The sequence below is a fragment of the Tamandua tetradactyla genome, chromosome X (genome assembly GCF_023851605.1).
Source record: "Tamandua tetradactyla isolate mTamTet1 chromosome X, mTamTet1.pri, whole genome shotgun sequence".
Lineage (NCBI taxonomy): Eukaryota > Metazoa > Chordata > Mammalia > Pilosa > Myrmecophagidae > Tamandua > Tamandua tetradactyla.
In genome coordinates this window covers 91,387,160-91,406,996 of record NC_135353.1, presented here as the reverse complement: position 1 = coordinate 91,406,996, position 19,837 = coordinate 91,387,160, and the positions used below count along the sequence as shown (strand labels likewise).

Here is a 19,837-nt window from a genome sequence, read left to right as displayed (position 1 = left end):
TCGGCAAATTCACACAGTTACTGATAGGAGGAAAGTTTTGGCTCTCAGAAACACAGATTTTGGATTTCCAAACTTTTCAGTGTAGAGCTCTTTCAGAACTACCAAGTTGTGGAGCAAGGGCCACCAAAGGCCTCATACCAGTACCTCTTCTGCCTTCCTTAAGTACTTGAAAATCTTCCAAGTAAGCCTTTGTGTGTGTATGTGTGTGTGTGTGTGTGTGTGCGTGCACACACATGCACAGTAATGTTTATGCCTTTGTTTAAAGCCTTGATGTAGATTCTAATGAACTGATAATCCTTACCTAAAATAAATGTTAAATAAAGATTTGTGGAATAAGTTGAAATAAGAATCTGTTTTGGTGGGTAAGGTACTTTTGGTCATTACCAACTCAGGGTAAATTACAAAGCTGAGGTTAGAACAGAAGGGCACTAGTAGCTTAATGAGGAGAGAGGAGAATAGATAAAAGTTTGTATATTAAAGAAAAAGGAAACCATATTTTACTAGCCATACCAAAGTCCCAGTATTCGTTTCTGAAACCAGCCTAAGCAGATAATTTGCCCCAAATGAGAGTCTTTGTGTACCCAAAAGAAAGTAGGCTTGAAGTAAATGTTTATTTCTGTTTTTTTTCCCAGGGGGGAGGTGAGTATGGAGAACAGTGAAAAGACCCTGACTTTATTTTCTAAAAATTTCTCTCCATTTCTATTGTGGCTTATTAAGGGAAATGGATTTTCTATCAGGGTAACTGTAACCATTAAGGCAATTTTTCTTGGATTTCTGAAGCTTAATTTTCAGGAATACATAAAGTTTATCATCATGGAATTTATGTGATTCTTCATTACTCAGGAATAAAATTTTCTTTGGAGATACTTCACTCAAAATTTCAGATATTTTAAAATTGATATTTAAGGCACTTAGAAGATTTAACATTCAGGCCTCTCATATCCTCCTTTAGAGATCTCGGTAATTTGATTACTCAGAGTTCTCTAATAACACGCTTGAACACCTGAGAAACAGAATTTGAAGCATTGTAGCTTCTCAAATTGCAGTCAGGTCTTTGTGTGCTCACTCTATTACTAATTTAAAATCAAAGAGGTCATTGTTTGTGCGTTAATCTGCCTGTCAAGATTAAAGATTGTTTAGTGGCTATGATAGAGGAAAAAAGTGATATAAATGCAGGTAGTGATGAGTGCTTTTAGAGAACATTTTCAAGGGGTTCCACATAAAGGATTAAAACATATGAAGTCAAGCTTTTGGTTTGGGGAAAGTGGCTAAACTTCCTTTGTTCAATTTTGTGTGTGTTTGGGGGTGACATTTCAACATAAATTGAGTTTAGTTCATAGACTTTTGCGACCTGGCAGACATCATTTTTCATTTATCTATTAAAATGATTTCTCCAGATTTCTGGAGTGGGTAATGGTAAAGGGAAAAGACAAGGGTAGAATAAAACAGCTAGGACATGGCCATCACAATGGTTAACCAGTCCTATTGGAGGGACCAAATAGTCTGCAAAATGGGGAAATATGTGTCCCTTCTACCCTCCAAATCATAATCGTCCTTCATCTTTCAAAGACCCTATCAAATTTACCTATGTCCAACACAACATATTTCACTTGGTCCAATCTCTTAGGCCTGGAAATTATCTATCTTTATTGGTAGTTTTCACTATATTTTTCAAAGTTTACTCCTGTGTTAGATTGAATAATGCACCCCAGCAAAAAATATATTCTTAATCTTAATCCATGTTACTGTGACTGTGAACCCATGTGTAAATAAGACCTTTCAATAATGTTATTATAAGTTAATGCATGGCCAAATTGAATCAAGGTGTGTCTTAATTTGTATTACTGGAGATTTTATAAAGAGAGAAAATTCAGACACAGCTAAGTCAGAAGACATAGAAGCAATAAGTCAATACAAGACACGGGAGGAGACCAAGAACATAGCCAGGTGGCAGAGGCAGAGATGCAAATCAAGGAACATCAAGGACTGCAGCAATCTGTCACCAGGATGATGCAGCCTCCAACTGAAAGCATGACCTTGGTGATGCATTAGAGACTTCTCACCTCTAAAACCTTGAGCCAATAAATTCCTGCTGTTTAAGAAAACCTATTCTGTGATATTTGTCATAGGAGCTCTGGCAACTAAAAAAACTCTCCTTCCCAATTAGACAATAGGTAAGCTTCTGGACAGCACAGACTAGGAATCCTCACAGCCTTTAATAAATCCATTTATAACTTGTTGATTAACTAAATGACTGAAGAAGACAATGTGTTCTCAAGAATTGTTTTAAAATGATGAATTTTTTGAGTGGCAGGCCCCAGAGTGCAGGGTGTGTATTTTTCCCAATGGTTTGCACGCCAACCTGCATGATTTAAACTTTGATGTGTGGCAAGGACTTGCTTTGCCCACCCTATCCAATTTACTCATGGTGTCAAAAATGGGGACAGTTTAGCCCAGCAGCATAATCTTTAACTATCCGGATTTTATCATTGCCGTGCTTCTCTGGTAAAATTAATATCCAGTAAATGCCCAAACTTATACTTTTTTCATTAACACTAAATACTAATGAGTTTTAAGTGTCTGATCACATATATTCACTTCAATTGTGCTAGTTATTCTTGTAGGGGATTTTTGTTTTAAACCCAAGGAAGTGATGCTACATCCTGTTTTTGCCTGTGGTTTATGAATAACAAGCAAAGTTCACTGCTCTACCAAGCAAGTGAGTCTGTCACTTAAAACAAGTAAGATATTTGATTCAGGTTCTTTCTATGTATTTACCCACTTAATTGTGAGGAATGCAGAATGCAAGCCATACTGAAGCCACGAGACTTAGAGTAAAGCAAAAGAAAACATTTCTGCAATTTTCACTACTCAGGAACAGGCTGTCATCCTAACAGTGTTGCAAGGACAATGAATATTAACCATCACATTGATAATAGTGTTAAAATATAGACAAATTAAGAATCTCTGCCTCAAAGCATCCATAAGGCTATTATTGATGTCTTAGAGGGTTTGGATTAAATTAGTCAATCATGTCTTTATTGAATCCTGACCTTTATACTAATATTAATAATAGATCCATTTTTGAACACTTACTATATATTTATTACTGTACTTGATGCTTTATAAATATTATGTTATTCAATTTCTATATTACCAGCCCCTTTTAAAAATAAGAAAATGGACTTAGAGATGTTAAGTATTTTGCTTAAAATCACACAGCCAATAAAGTTGGTAGCAGCCCATTTTACAGACCTCTGTCCCTAACTATTATGTGTACTCTCAACTGTGCATTAAGATCCAGGTAGAATTCAAAGCAGCACAAAGCAAGATTCCTGCTCTCTAAAAGCTTATATGCTACCTGGGTAGGCATGACTCACAGCCAGAAACAATTAAAGAGAGAATAATAAGTACTCAGTTGCAGGGCTCTAATTTTATGTGCTATTTGCCTCCAGATAGTCTAGCTCTGTCCAAGGGTCTACTCAAAACCATGGGGATGAAATTTGAGCTGTTTAACTGCATTGAAAAGTCACCTGAGATTAGAAAAGGCAAAAGGAAAGCCATCAACATTTATTGACCACCTACTACTGTACAAGTACACAATTTCATTCAAATCTACAATAACCTTTGTGAGGGCGTATTTTAAAAAGGAGGACATTAGATTCAAAGAAGTTAATTACCCAGAAAATTTCAGCATGAAGTAGTGAAACTGAAAATTGGACCTGGATGTATCTGATTCCAAAATTTTACAGCGGGAAGAACATGAACATGGAGCCTCACTATTCCCATCAGTAAAATTGGGCTGATAATAATATCAACCACCGTATACTTTTTATAACATTGAATCACAGTTAGAATATCTATCTATTCAATTATTTTTCAGTCTTTCATATAAGGTTGTTTTTGAGGTATATGAGTTGATTTATGAACAGTATCTAGGAATAGAGTAGGTAATTGATAAATGAAAGTTATTGCCATTTCTATTAGTGCAATGCATCAAGAAGAGCATTTTCAGGGATGCATTGATTCTACAGCATTTGGATCCCTACATCTTTTAAAGCATTAAAGATGAAAAGCGCTGAAACAAATTTTGTGAGGATTGTTGGTTACGTATATACAGAGATATTTATAAATGATTTTTTTGCAGGTAAAATTCCCAAAGGAGTAACAAACCAGTCAGATATTGATTTAACATGTCTCATTTCAAATTGGTGCTGTCAATAACGCTTAATTCTACTGCATTGCGTTAGCTGTTTATAGTAGTATTTACTGCCTTAGAACTTAAGTGCTTTATAATAGACAAATATTGAGTGTAATACTGCAACCTTAGGAAGGAAAGAGTTTGTATAACTCCATTCAGAATTTCTTCGTGGCAGTGGAAGAGAAAACTAACCCACTATTACTTGCAGTGGGCATTGGTCCCAGGGAAAAAAAGGAATTCTCTATAGGCCTTCTCAGTTATCACTGTGCCATAAAACATGGGAATGCTACAATGAAGCTACACACAAGTTACAGAATAAATCATTGTCAAGTTTTCCTTAAAATAGTGAATAATCATGTGTGACACAACCTCACTATTAAATAAATTGAGTCATAGAGTTAGAAAAGCATCTATTTCTCAATTATTTTCCATAATTCAGGTTTTATCAAAATATCCTGTCTGGTTTTAGTCAATAGCACATCTTTAACACTTGCTAATTTCTCCTTTTAGCAAAAAAAAAAGCAGGTTCTTTATGCTCAGAGCCCTGGGCAGGCACCAGTGTCTGGAGAGAATTTTTAACTCCAATGTTTTTTTTACACCACATTTATTTTACAGTTACCTTCTATTTGTGGTAAATGATATTGATTTTCCACTAGTGGTAGTTAAAATTAAACTTACTTTTAAAAGGCATAAGTCAATGCAGAGAAAAAGGAACTAAATGACAGCCCATGGTAACCAGATGTGCCAGAAATCAAGAAGGTGATATGAAGTGTGAGAAACTCAAAAAAGACTTTATCATCCACAGAAAAGAAGACTTAAGCTCAAGAGAATAAGAAAGATAGATTTTTAAAATGTCTGTGAATATCAGATTAAACTCAGAATTATATAAGCAACAGAGGTCCAGGTTGTTTAACTTAAATTAACTATTTTTTTGAATGTAGCCAAACTCATTTTATGTGCTTTTTCTGCAGCAAAACATATGGATGCACATCATCTGAGAAATATATGTTCATTGCTTATTTACCTCCCTAGAGACAACTTTCTACCACCTAAGCATTTGGCCATTCTGGGTAAGTGACGACACATAAGCACACACGGACACTACATATATACACATATCAAGCATACACATTACACCCCACTCTACCTCTGTACATTATACACTTGTACGTGTGTATGTGTATCAGAAGTGGAGTGGGACATGGGATGTGTGCATGGTAAGAAAATGGATATGGAGGAAATGATGCTAAATATAAGATGAGCCCATGGAAATCTACACCATTCATTGACTTTTGCAGAGACAGCAATGTATAACAGCAATCCTAATGGATAATATTCATTGAGTGTATACAATGTGCCAGGTACCATTCTGGGCACTGAAAATACAAACTGAAGAATAAGATGTGTTCCCTATCCTCAAGGCCCCAATAGGTAATAAAGAAAAGTGGACTTAAATTTAATGAGATTTTATAGAAAACAACCTGAATGGAATGCCACATTCTTGGTAGTAACTTTGGAACCAAGAGAGTTACATTAATTCTTTGGGTTTACAAAAACCTCACTTGAGCATCATCATTCACTGGAAATTACTAATCAAGCAATGTGAAGCCATCTGTTGAATTAGGCAGTTGGAACACATTGAATTGCCCCAATATCTTCATTTTAAAGGCCTCATATATGTTGGGTACTCATCTTCAGACAAATAAGTCATAGCTGCAGTAGCCTCACCTTAACTCAGTCAAGGCCCTAAAGATTTGAGAACAGAGACTTTAGAATCAAGAAGGCTTAAGACTGATTCCTGCCTTCATCATTCATAAACTGTACAGCCTTTAAATTCTTAGACTTGATTTCCTTATCTAAAAATGTGACTATTACTAATAACAGTATAGTAATGAAATATGAATTTCAGGATTTTTATTAGATAAGGTACTTAGCATATGTCTTACAAAAAACACTTGATAAACTGTGAATTTGTTATTATCATTAAACAGCATTTCCAAAAGTAAGTTTCTATGAACACTGGTTTGAGAGCTAGTCCCCCAAAATAAATGAAGAAACACTGCTTTTGTTTTCTAGAAGGGCTTTGCAAATAAATGTTTTTGGGAAATTTTGCTCCCTCCTTTGGGAGATTCACAATGCAATTAGCATAATAAAGCCTTTGTGCAGTTCTGTAGTAAAAAAAAAAATCTGCTAAAATTTGTCTTACAAACCCAGGGTCTTAGAAGCAAACAGAATTTGTCTCAGATAGTTCAAATAAAGATAGTCTAATGAAGCAGCTACTAACCAATCCATGGAAAGGATAACAACCAACAAGGGATGTTGAAGTACCCAGAGACTAAGGACAAGCTATATCATTAAGGTTAAATGGATAAGGGCAGTTAATAGTGTTTTCTTACCCTTCTCTGACTGGCAACTCCTGATGATTCTTCAAGACAGTTCAGATATCATTTCATAAGCAAAGCCTTCAATTCTCTTCCCCTAAACCTCCTTTCTCTTGTAGGTACCTCTCATTGGCCAGGCAATGAAGTCCTCAGAGGTCAGTTTTCAGGGGCAAATAGAGCAAGGCAGAAATGTCAGGAGAATTGATAGACGTGGGATGTCAAACAGAACAACTAGCATCCTTTTAAAATAAAGTCGTGGAACATTCATAACATTCTAGCTTTCTATTAAACATACTTGAAGAAGTATCGTTAGAGGGCAACACTCTGCTTTAAGAATCTGCATTGTCATCCAGGTGACACTGTAGTGAAATATTATCAGGAACCTTGGACTCAGTAAATGATATTGAAGGATAGCCCTTATGTGTTAAATAAAACCAAAAGGTTTTAAAACTATTAAATAAGTGTTTTCTAATTTTCATAGTAAATGTACATATTTGCATAAGGAAAATGTGGAGGAATAAATCCCAAACATGGACAAGTTGCCCAACTTCTCAACGCCTTCGGTATTTCACCTCTAAATTATGCATGTTAGTAACTCCCGCATGGGGAGTGAAAGTTCTCTGCAAACTGTAAAGCGCTTTAATGAGGGCTCTTAAGTCCCAAATAACTCTCTACACAAAGATTGCATCTATGGTTGGTGCATGGCTGGCTGTTTCTTCGTATCAAACCTGACTCTTGAAAGCTTATGGAGTATGTCCTAAAATCCTGGTGGACATTTTTTCAGCTGCAATTTTCATACAGCAGAAGCGAATAGATGAAGAAAAAGGGAGAAGAGAATAGACTCAAGCCTAACATTCATAATTCCACAAAATTGGTTCTACTTTTTTGGTTTTAATGCAATATCTAATATTTATTGAGCATTTACTAATTGTGGGAAATTGATTTTTTATATATTAACTCATTAAATTCTCACAACCTTGAGTTAGCTATTATTAACACCCACATTTTCCAGATGAAACTAAGGCACAGAGTGGTTAAATTAATTGCCCAAGGTTAAACAGCTAATAAGTGAATTACATGAACATAAAATTTTTTTCAATGCTTAGAATAATACTTCAGAGTAAATATTATTATGCTATTTTTATATTACATTTTGTTTTATTGTGGCAATATATATATATATATATATATATATATATATATATATATAACATATTTTCCCATTTTAACCATATTTAAGTGGACGATTCAGTGGTGTTACTGCATTTACAATGTTGTGCTACCATCCAAAAAATCCATTACTAAAACTTTTTCACCACCCAAAAAAGAAATTCTGTAAACGTTAATAACTACATAGTGCCTCTTCTCCAGCCCCTAGAAACCTCTAATCTGCTTTATGTTTTGATTAATTTGCTTATCCTAGATATTTCAAATAAGGTAAATTATACAATGATTCTCTTTTTGTGTTTACCTTGTTTCACTCAGCATAATGTTTTCAAGGTTTGTCCATTTTGCAGCCTGTACCATCATTCCATTTTTATGGCTGAATAATATTCCATCATATGTATACACCACTATTCATTTATTCATTATTCGGTTGATGAACCTGAGGGTCAGTTCCACATTTTGGTTATTGTAAATAATGCAGGTGTGAACATCGATGTACAAATATCTGAGTCACTGCTTTTCAATCTCTGAGGAGTGGTTTGCCCAAGTTGTATGGTAATTCTATGTTTAACTTTTTAGGAAGCAGCAAACCTTTGTTGTTGTACTATTGTACATACCAACCAGCAATGCACCAGGATTCCAATTTTACCACATTATTGTCAACATTGGTTATTTTCAGTGTATTTAAATAATAGCTTTTCTAGTGTGTGTGAAGTGCTATAACGTTTTTTATTTCCATTTCCTAGTGAATGATGATGTTGAGCATATTTTCACACGTTTACTGAGCTATTTGTCCATCTTGTTTGGAGAAATGTCCATTCAAGTTCATTGCCATTTTATAAACTGGATTGTTTTCTTATTCTTGTTGAGTTGTAGGAGTTCTTTATATATTCTGGATATTAAACCCTTATGAGGCATGTGATTTGCAACTCATTTTCCCCATTATGTAGGTTGTATTTCCATTTTCCTGATAATACCCTTTAATGTTCAAAAATTTTAACTTTCATGAAGAAAAATTCTGTTTTTCCTTTGATGCTTGTGCTCTTGGTGTCATATCTAAGAATCTAATGTCAAATCTAAAGTGATGAAAGTTTTTTTTTTTATATTACTTCCAAAACTTTAAAATTTTAGGCTCTTATATTTAGGTCTTTGATCCTACTTGATTTAAATTTTCTATATGGTGTTAAGTGCGAGTCCAATTTTATTCATTTGTATGTGGATATCCACTTATCCCAGCACCGTTTGCTGAAGAAACTATCCATTTCCCATTCAGTAGATGTGGGCCTTTTGTCAAAAAGCAATTTTCTTAAGGTACCTATACTATTATCAAATAAATAGGCATTAAGACAGTCATAAGGGGAAAATAAGGACACTATGTGCAGATAAAGTGCCAATTTATCAAAAAGATGTAACATTTATAAGTATATATGCACCTAAGAGCAGAGCTCCAAAATATATGAAACAAATATTGACAATTTAAAGGGAGAAATAGATGGATCTATATTAATAGTGGGAGACATCAACAAACCATTTTCAATAATGGTTAGGACATCTAGACAGGAGAGCAATTGTATCAGTTAGGGTTCTCTAGAGAAACAGAATCAACAGGGAACACTCGCAAACATAAAATTTATAAAAGTGTCTGATGTGACCGTGGGAACATAGAGTCCAAGATCCTCAGGGCAGGCTATGAAGCCGACGATTCTGATAGAGGGTCTGGACGAACTCCACAAGAGAGGCTCACGAGCCCAGACACGAAGATTAACAGTATAAATTTGTGGCAGTGTAACAGGGTTCTCCCCCAAAGGGACCTGGCCTCCCCTTCATTCAAGGGGTTCTGAGTCTGTAAACTTTCAAGTCTGGAAACCGATTAAGGGGCCATGACTCTGTGTTTTTGTAATTCAGGTTAGACTTTTGTTCACTTGACCTAGAATGCTTTTGTTTATACAGCTCGAACAAGAATTTAGTAGACTGCCCTTCTATTGTATTTCTAGGTACCCCATGATTTACTAGCCAATGCCACAAATCTCTGCGAGTCATATAATTGTGACACCTGCTTTGAGTTTACTGTATATCATAATAGCCACGTCTACCCTGTCTTTGACGATTAAGTGCTGCCACCCGGCTTCTGCCAACTCGGGATCCCATCATCCCCATTGTGTTTAAGGATTCCAGCTCAGTGACAGCAGCTCCTACAGTAATATCTAACCTACAGAGAAGTGCAAACACAGAGCTCTTCAGGGATGATGGGGCTAATCTCACAAATTTATTTCTCACTGTTCTGGTAAAAGGTGCATCCTCTAGACATTCATCGGGTGTAAGAGCAGGCTTTGCATGATAAATCCACTCAAACATTCCAATCTCTCTAAGCCTCTGGATCCCCTCATCTACATTATACCAGGGCAATTCTGACATTTCAACCTCAGGTAATGTCGGCCACCTTTTGATCCATGTTTCAGCCAACCATCCAAACAAACTGTTCATACCTTTCTTAACCCCTCGAGCTATAACACTGAATGCAGAATCTCTGCTTAGTGGGCCCATATCAATAAATTCAGCCTGATCCAGCCTTATATTCCTCCCACCATTATCCCACACCCTTAAAATCCATTGCCACACATATTCCTCTGATTTCTGTCAATATAAATTGGAAAACTCCAATTTATATAAGGGAAAGAAAAACAAATGAAAAACTAAGTTGAGCAGAAGAAAGGAAATGACAAATATTACAGCAGATAAATGAAATAAAGAATTTAAAAAGTGTAATGAATCAATAAAATGAAAGAGAGGCATTATTTCTGACCTCACAAAAATAAAAAGAATTATAAAAGGACCTTATGTGAGTTCGATTCCCGGTGCCTGCCCACACACACACACACACACACACACACAAAGAAAGAAAGAAAAAGAAAAGAAAAAAAGGACATTATGAAAAATTGTACACTAGAATGTTAGATAATCTAGATAAACTGGACAAATCCTAAAGCACATAAGCAATACACACTGAATCAAGAAGAAATACTATGCTTCAACTAACCAATAACAATCAAAGAGATTAAACCAATAATCAAAAACATCCCAATAAAGAAAAGTCTAGGACCAGATGGCTTCACTGGTGCATTTTACCAAACATTACAAGAAGAATTAACACCAATATTACTCAAAATTTCAAAAATTTGCAAAAGAGGGATTACTTCCTAATTCATTACATGAGACCAGAGTTTTAGTTTCTTAGGCTTCTCAAGCAAATGCAGTGAAAGGGTTGGCTTAAACAATGGCCATTTATTAGTTCCCAATTTTCAGGTTAAAATAAAGTAAAAAATCAAGGAATCGTTAAGGTCATACTTTCTCCCCAAAACATCTGGAGCTGGCTGTCAGTGATGTTGTCTCTTGTGTCACATGCCAAGGCACATGGTGGCATTGCCTGATCTTTCCCTTCTCTTCTGGGTTCCATTGATTTCAATTTTTGACTGTCTTCTCTGGCTTTTTCTTAATCCTTTTGAATTTTATTATTTTATAAAGGTATCTAGTAACAGGATTAAGATCAATCCTGGTTGAGATGGGACACATTTAACTGGGAGTAACCTCATCAAAAGGTCCTAAATACAATGGGTTCACATAAAGGATTGGATTAAATTTAAGAAGATGTTTTTCTGGGGTAGATACAGCATCAAACCATCACACAAGCATAACCATAATACTGAAGATGCATTAATATACCACAAGTAAAGAAAATTGCAGACTAGAATCACTCAATGAATGTAGATGCAAAAATCCACAACAGAATTATCATAGCATAACCAACCGCACAATAAAATAATTACAATCTATGATCAAGTGGGATTTACCCCAGGTGTGCAAAGATGTTTTAAAATAGGAGAATCAATGTGATACACCACATTAACATAACAGAAGAAAAAAAACACATGATCATCTCAATTGAAGCAGAAAGGGAATTTGATAAAACCAGCACCACTTGTTGATAAAAATGTTTACAAAACTAGGAATATAATGTAATTTGCTAAGGTAATTCAGTTTGCTAATGCTGCCAGAATGCAATCTACCAGAAATAGATTGACTTTTACAAAGGGTATTTATCACATTACAAATTTAGAGTTCTAAGGCCATGAAAATGTCCAAATTAGGCATCAATGAAAGGATGCCTTCACTCAAAAAAGACTGATCACATCTGGGGTTTCTATATCAAATGGGGAGGCATAAGACAATGTCTGCTGGTCCTGTTCTCCTGAGTTCATTTCAAAAATGGATTTCTCAGATTCTGTGGGTTCTCCTGGATTCTGTTGAGGTATTTTCTTTCTCCAAGTGTCTGTCAGTTTTCTCTTAGCTTTTCTGGGACAAACTCTGCATTTCACTTTTTAGCTTAGCATCTCCTGAGGCATTTTCTGTCTTCAAGTGTCCAGAGTGTCTCCAAAGTATCTCCCTCTTAAAGGATTCTCGTAAATGGGTAAAGACCCACTGTGAATAGGTGCTGTTATATCTCCATAGAAACAACCTAATCACAGGATCCCACCCAACAATAGGTCTGCCTGTAGAAGATTGGATTAAAAGAACATGGCTTTTTAACTACTTTTTCCCATTATCAAACTGCAATTTCTATTCTCCTCTGATTTCTGCTAAATTCTAGCTTCTTTCTGTGCCATTCTCTTTATAAAGCCTCCAGTAATATGGATTAAGATTTGCTCTAATTCCATTTGCCATGCCTGAACATATTTTAAAAGAATACTTGTAAATAGAATATAAATAAATTAAAATGCAAGGGAACAGATTAAAGTTAAGAATGTCTGACATTGAGTTACATAATTCAAACAACCAAATTATGTACTGCAGCTCAGAAACTGTTATATTTCAGACCCAAACATGAATTCATTAATAACTATTTAGTATACTACTGCCACTTTGGCCAAGGAAAAGCACCATATTTCCAAAAAATGCTGGAGATAATCAGAGTTGATGAGAACAGCTTACATTGACTCTTAAACAAATATTAGGAGCTGAATGCCTCTGCTCTTGAAGAAATACAATAATATTCTCCTTTTTCAATAGCTTTCTAATGATCAACTTCTCCAAACCTGTCATCATGGCCTTATTTGTCAGGCTGTATATGATGGGATTAAGGGAAGGAGGCAATCAAATATAGAAAGCAGATAGGATGAGATCAGTGAATGATGTAGACCCCAAAATGGGTTTCAGGTAAGAAATGAAAGCAGTAGAGAAGAAAAGTGCAACACCTGCCAGGTGTGGGAGGCAAGTGGAATAGGCTTTTGCCTGTCCTTGCACAGAGAGGATCTTTCTGATAGTGGAGAAGATATAGATGTATGAGACTAGGATGAAGATAAAACAGCATAAATCAAGTACTGCATTAATGAAAATGAGCAAAATTTCTGTAGTTATATGCTCTGAACAAGAAACAGTTAGCAACTGGGGAATATCACAGAAAAACTGTTGAGTCCACAAAAGGATAAAGAAAAGGTACCTACTGTATGTAGAAGGGACACAATCCACTGCTGGACCAAGACATGACTGTCATCCTTACACATGTACCCCTGTTCATGATGATTCCATAGTGCAGGGGATGGCAAATTGCAGCATAGTGGTCAATGGACATTACTGTGAGGAGGAACAACTCTGCAGCTGCTGAAAAAACCACCATAAATACGTAAGTAACACACTCAAATAGTGAAATGGAGTTGTTAGTTAATGAGTTAACAACAGTTTTTGGTACAACTGCAGAAATGAGGCAAAGATCAGACAAGAAGTACATAGGTGTGTGGAGGCGTGTGTGTCCACAGAGGTTACAGTGATGATCAGGCAATTCCCCATCAAGGCCATTAGGTATATAAGTATAAACATTGAAGGTTGCATGGGCCAAAAAACCCAAGAGAAGAAATTCTGTCAACACTGAAGTATTGTTCATTCTTTAAATTCTGCATTAATAAAGAAAAATAAAGTGTTATTGAAGCTAAAAAAAAGAACATGGCTTTTCTGAGATACATAACAGTTTCGGACCTGAACATTCCACCCTCTGGATCTGCAAAAGATATGTTCTTTACATGAAGAAAACATTCATTCTGTCACAATATCACAAAAGTCTTATACCATTTCAGTAACAATACAGAAATGACACCACATCCAAATAATACTAAATTTCATCAAAATCAGCTACTGGCCTGGCCTGTCCTAAGGCAAAATTATCCTCTGGCTGTGGACCTATTAAATACAACATAAGTTATCTGCTGTCAATCTACAAAGGAGGAACAGTCATAGGATAAACATTCCCATTTCCATAGGGAGAAAAGAAAACAGGGGTCATTGGACCAAAACAGTTCTGAAAACCTGCAGGACATACGTCGTTAGATTTTAAGGTCTGAAAGTCATTTATAGCCTAATGTTTATCCTTGGGGCTTGAGAGAGCCACAGCCCCACCCTTTCTAATAGCTTACACAGTGGCCCTGTTCTCTTCAAACAATGGAATGAGAGTTGCAACATTGAGGAGCATTGGGGAGACCACTTTGTTCTTGGCCTCACCCTTCTCAAGCATCTCAGTGGAACTTGGACTTTCAACCATCTCCAGAGCACATGCACATCCCCTTCAGAACACTAAGGTGATGGCCAGGCTTTCTTCAATCCCTGAGAAATGTGCTCCACCCTCTGTGAGGACTGAGGTGGCAACACTTTTCCATCTGTCCTCTGCCTCTGGGACAAACTCACCTTCTCCAAATGCAAGGGTAGTCCCACTCTCATGGCCTGGAATTACCTGATTCCAGACCTTAGCTTTCATGTTTCTGCCTCTGAAATTCTTTTTCCTTCAATTTGTTCCCTTTCTGCCCATTTTAGTCCAGACTGGCAGTGGTTCCACTTATACAGATCCCACAACAAGATCTTGTCAGGTTTAAATGCAATATACAGGTATCCCAACCATCAGACAATAGTGCTATCCACAGATTATTTCTGAATAAGTCCATCTCTAATCTTGGTTTATGCTGAAATGGCTGGCTGGTTCCATGTTTGGTTACATGCTCACATGGGGCACTATTCTCTGGGGATTCACTTTCTGGAATCCCAGAAGTTTCCAGTTCATCAATTTCTGTTTTTTTTTTTTTTTTTGCACCTGAAAGCTCAATTCTCAGTGTATCCATTTCCTGTTGCATTTTATTATAAGATTCAAGGAGAATTAAGGCTTCATTTTCCATATTTAGCTTGGAAAACTCTTCTGCGAAGTATCCTAGCTCATCACTTTCAAACTCTGCCTTCCATCCAAAATCAGAACTCAATTTTGTCAAATTCTCTGTCACTGTAAGCAAAGATCACTTTTCTTCTGGTTTGCAATGAAACATTCATCATTTCTGTCTAAGACCTCATCTGAAGTATCTTTAGAGTCCATATTTCAACCAAAAGCTTCTTCAAAGCAGTCTAAGATTTCTCTATCAAACTGTTCACAATTCTTCCAGGATCATCTCCTTATCTATTTCCAAAGCTGTTCCAGCAGTTTTTTTTTTTTTTGTATTTGCAAATCACAGCACCCCTCTCCTCTGGTACCAAAATTTGTTTTGGTTTGCTAATGCTCTAAGAATTCAATGTAACAAAAATGGATTGGCTTTTACAAATGGTATTTATTGCATTAAAAATTTAAAGTTCTAAGGTGATGAAAAGGTCCAAATTAAAGTGTCAACAAGATGATACCTTCACTGAAGAAAAGCTGATCATGTCCAGGGTCTTTCTGTCACATGGGAAGGCACATGACAACATCTGCTTGTCCTTTTTGCACCTGTGTTTGTTTAAAAAATGGCTCTCTCAACTCTTCTGTGTCCTCCTGGATTTTGGGGGGGCATATTCCTCCTTCAAGCATCTGTGGGTCCTCTTAGCTTCTCTGGGGCAAACTCTGGATTTCATCTATTAGTTTAGCAGCTCCCGGGCATTTTCTGTCTCCATACATCTGTGCTTTCTCCAAAATATCACCCTCTTGACTCTGGTAAGTGAATTAAGACACACTCTGAATGGGTGGGGACACATTTGCATGGAAATGACCTAATCATCGGGTCTCACCCAAGAATAGGCCTGCCACCACAAGACTGGATTAAAAGAAAATGAATTTTCTGGGATATATAACAGTTTCAAACCATAATTCTTCAATACGATAAAGAGCAGACTGGAAAAACCCAGAAATCACATCATTAACTTGGTGAAGGATTGAAGCTTTCCCTCTAAAATCAGGAAATAAGACTGCAAAGTTCAATATAACACTGTGATTCAACATTTTATTGGAAGTTACACCCAGAGCAATTAGGTAAGAAAAAGAAAGAAAAGTTACCAAGGTTGGAAAGGAAGAGGTAAAACTTTCTCTATTTACAGATGACATGCACTTATATTTTTAGAAAATACTGAACAATCCATGACAAAGCTACTAGAACTATTAAACAAATTCAGCAATGTGGCATGATATAAGTTCAACACACAAAAATTTGTAGTTATCTATATATTATTAATGAACAATTAGAACAGTAAATTAAGAAAAACATTTCTTTCATAATAGCTATGAAAAGAATCAAAATCTAGCAATAAATTAAACCAAGGACCTCAAAGAACTTGTTTACCAAAGCCAAAATATTTCTGAGAAAAATTATGGAAGACCTAAATAAATGGAAGGACATTCCAGGTTCATGGATTGGTAGATAAAATAGCATTAAGATATCAAATCTGTCCAAAGCAATTCACGGATTCAATACAATCCCAATCAAAACTAAAACATCCTTATTTGCAGAAGTGAAAAAGCCAATCATTAAAAGAATATGGAAGGATAAAGGGTCCTATATAACCAAAACTATCCTGAATATGATGATTAAAGTTAGAAGACTAACACTTCCTGATTTGAAAACCTATTACAAAGCTGTACTGATCAAAGTAGCATCATACTGGCAAAGGGGCTGACATACACACCAAAGGAATCAAAGTGAGATTTCACAAATAGACCCTCATAGCTATGGCTGACTGCTTTTTTGACAGGGATACCAAGTTCACTCAATGGAATAATAACAGTCTCTGCAATAAGTTGTTTTATGAAAAGTGGTTATGCATATGCAAAAGTTAACAGGTAACCGAGGTCTACTATTTCCTAGTTCTTTCAGGATTTACATTCACTGTGACAACTGGAAAAGGTGCCCCCAAGTCTAGGGAGATAGATGAAAAGCTTATTAATCTGGGGCAATAGATGAAAGCTTATTCAAATCTGTGCGCAGTCTTTACATTTACATAATGCTCCTTTGTGAGGTTAAGAGCGCTCATTCACAGCTTGTTTCCAGCTTTAAAGTTACATTTAAAAGCTGCTTTAAAGGGAACATCTAAAAGGTACTGTTACAATTTCCAGCTTGCTTACAGTTTTAAGACTACATTTTAAAAGTTACTGTTGCAGCACAGGTGTGCCTCTGAGTAGAGGGATTTAGTCACCTGGCAGAGTGCAAATTCCCATAGGGTGACAGAGGATTTCCCATAATGGGAGACAACAGTCCACAGCTGTGGAGAACAGCCAAATTGCAAAATATGTTTGGAATTTCACAGCTTTGGGGTAAATTTTGTGAAGGTTATAGTCTAACCTTGGAACAGTGAGGTGAGCATGAGAAATATGTACCTTTGTGTGACTGGAACTCCATGAAGGAAAGAAATAAGGGCTTGGGAAGGAGACACTTTCCAAACAGATAATAAACACCTGCTTCAACAACTTGTACAATAGTTGATCATTTCCTAGTCAGACAATTAAATATGCACAGTTTTCTTTTGAATTGCCTCAAGGCGTAAATCACAGTGACAAAAAATATGAGAATCAGCAAGTCAAAGAGATTCAATATTCTTCAAGGAAAACTGAGTGCAGTTACCTCTCACCATCCTTTTAAACACTCAAGTCAATTATTTCCCATTATTATATTGACACTCTCTATGTCATCATCTTGTACTTTTTTTAGTCCAAATTTCCTTCTTTAACCCTCAGATACAAATCTGTATCCCCATTCCCTCAGAGAAGCTGATCAGACTAGTGTATACCATGGCTCGGATTGTTGGTCAACCCAGCTATGCTCCCATAATCTTCTTGTGCGTTGACACCATCCTTTGAACTTTGACTGGAGGAGCACTCTGAATCATGTAGGAGTTTGCTGGCCTATGTGCTATGCCTGAGTCTCTCTCTTTACCACCTTTGCACTCTATGATAAATTGGTACACTCTGAATCCAGCTGCTTAAACCTTGATTTTGTAATTACTGAAAATAAACCTGGATTTTGGAAAGAAACTGTCCCTGCAATTTCTCTGGGGCTGTGGAAGTGCTGCCTTGGGAAAAGTGAAGGAAATTTTTCAAACTGCCTGGGTCATAGCTTTATGTTAAAGGGATCTAACAGTTGGAATTAATGTTTTTCTCTTACAGAGCAGGTTCCATTCTATCTGTCTCACCTATCCCTGTCTTCAGGTCCTCTTTAAAACTTTTGCCAAATGTAAATAAACCAGCTTAAGGAGGAAGGGCTCAGTGCAGAAAGATGGGGGAGATATGGACATGTTTTAAAATTTCAATTCAAAGTAAAAGGGAATCCAGTCACCCGCTGGGGCCCCCCTGTCCCACTCATTACTCTGAGAGAGGCTTTGTTGCCTGTGGCAATTACAAGACAGAATATTTTTTACCCCAGGTCTTGGATTATGCATTCACAGGGCTTAAATAATGTTTTCAATAGTTGGATGTTTCCTTAGACACCTCCTACTTTGCCATCAGGATTCTTGGTCTGTTCAGGGACCTAATTTAGAGCTCACATTTATATGACATCAGACTCCCACCTCTCATAAGGCATAGTTTTTCCATAACATTCTATACTGTCTAGAGAACAACCCAAATGCCTTTAAAGTCTACATTCAGGGATGATTTCTCCTGCCTATATTAAGGGGTTTCCTATCCTGTGCTCATATACTAACAAGCCCCAGGGAAACCCAGGCATTGGTGGATGTTTGGGGGGGCCCAGAGATTGCGTGGCCTGGCTGGTCAAACCAACCCAGAGTGCTGGGTCTAGGACAAGGCCCAAGGCTTGAGCCTCTTATATGGGCTCAGTTGGCAGCCTACTGTGAAGACTCCCACTCACAAAGCTTTTTGTAAAAGCTTAATCAGGAGACTTCTGTGAAGACTCCCACTTCTCATTAATACCCCTCCTTTTCTATCTTTTTTTCTCTCTCCTAAGCAGAGACACAACCAGCAGAACAGCAAAGCATGGGTAATTCTCTTTCTATTCCTACTGACTCTCCACTTGGATGCTTCCTGAAATACTGGGACACTTTCCAGCTAGATGGCCTAAAGAGAAATAAACTAACTTTATTCTGCAACACAGCTTATCCTGAGTATCAGCTAGACAATAGAGAAGTTTGGTAAAAAATATGGCACCCTTAGGCTTGACACCATACTGCAACTAGACCCCTTTTACGGGAGTCAAGGGAAGTGAACTGAACATACAGGTCTTCATGGTCCTTTACCAAAATCTTAATTTGTAAGGGGCCCATGCCTGTGTTACACCTATGCCTTTGATGATACTCAGGTGGACATTCTAGATGTTCCCCTCTTAAGCTCACCACCTGCTAGCATGAGATCCCCTCCTGCAGATCCCAAGGCTGCCCCCTCACTGGTCCATGAGGCTGCCAAGCACCCTCCTACTGGCTTAGTAGATCACCATCTCCCACCTTACCAATCCTCCAGCTCTCCACGGGGGCAAGGTAGCCTCATTAGAATTACCTAGAGTGGGAACTGCTAACACCCTCCTCCCAACAGAACTTCTCCCTTTCTGGGAGATGGCAAATGGAGATGCTGTGAGCATCTGGGTAAATGTGCCATTTTCTATGACTAACATAGCCCAATCTAAATAAAAATTAGGTAGCTTTTCAGAAGACCTGGCCAAATTCACAAAGGAATACCAGTCACTTTCACCCTCCTTTGACCTTACCTGGGGAGACATTCAATGTATCATATCCACCTGCTGCAGCTCAGAGGTAAAACTGTGCATGTGGACAGAAGCCCAAGCCCTTGCAGTTAATCTAGCAGCAGCCTAGCCAA

At 37.0% G+C, this 19,837-nt stretch overlaps 1 pseudogene; it reads left to right on the top strand.

The window, feature by feature from the left end:
- LOC143671930 (putative P2Y purinoceptor 10) overlaps positions 1–19,523 on the top strand; it is a 69,942-nt pseudogene extending 50,419 nt beyond the window's left edge.
- Positions 19,524–19,837: the final 314 nt, after the last annotated feature.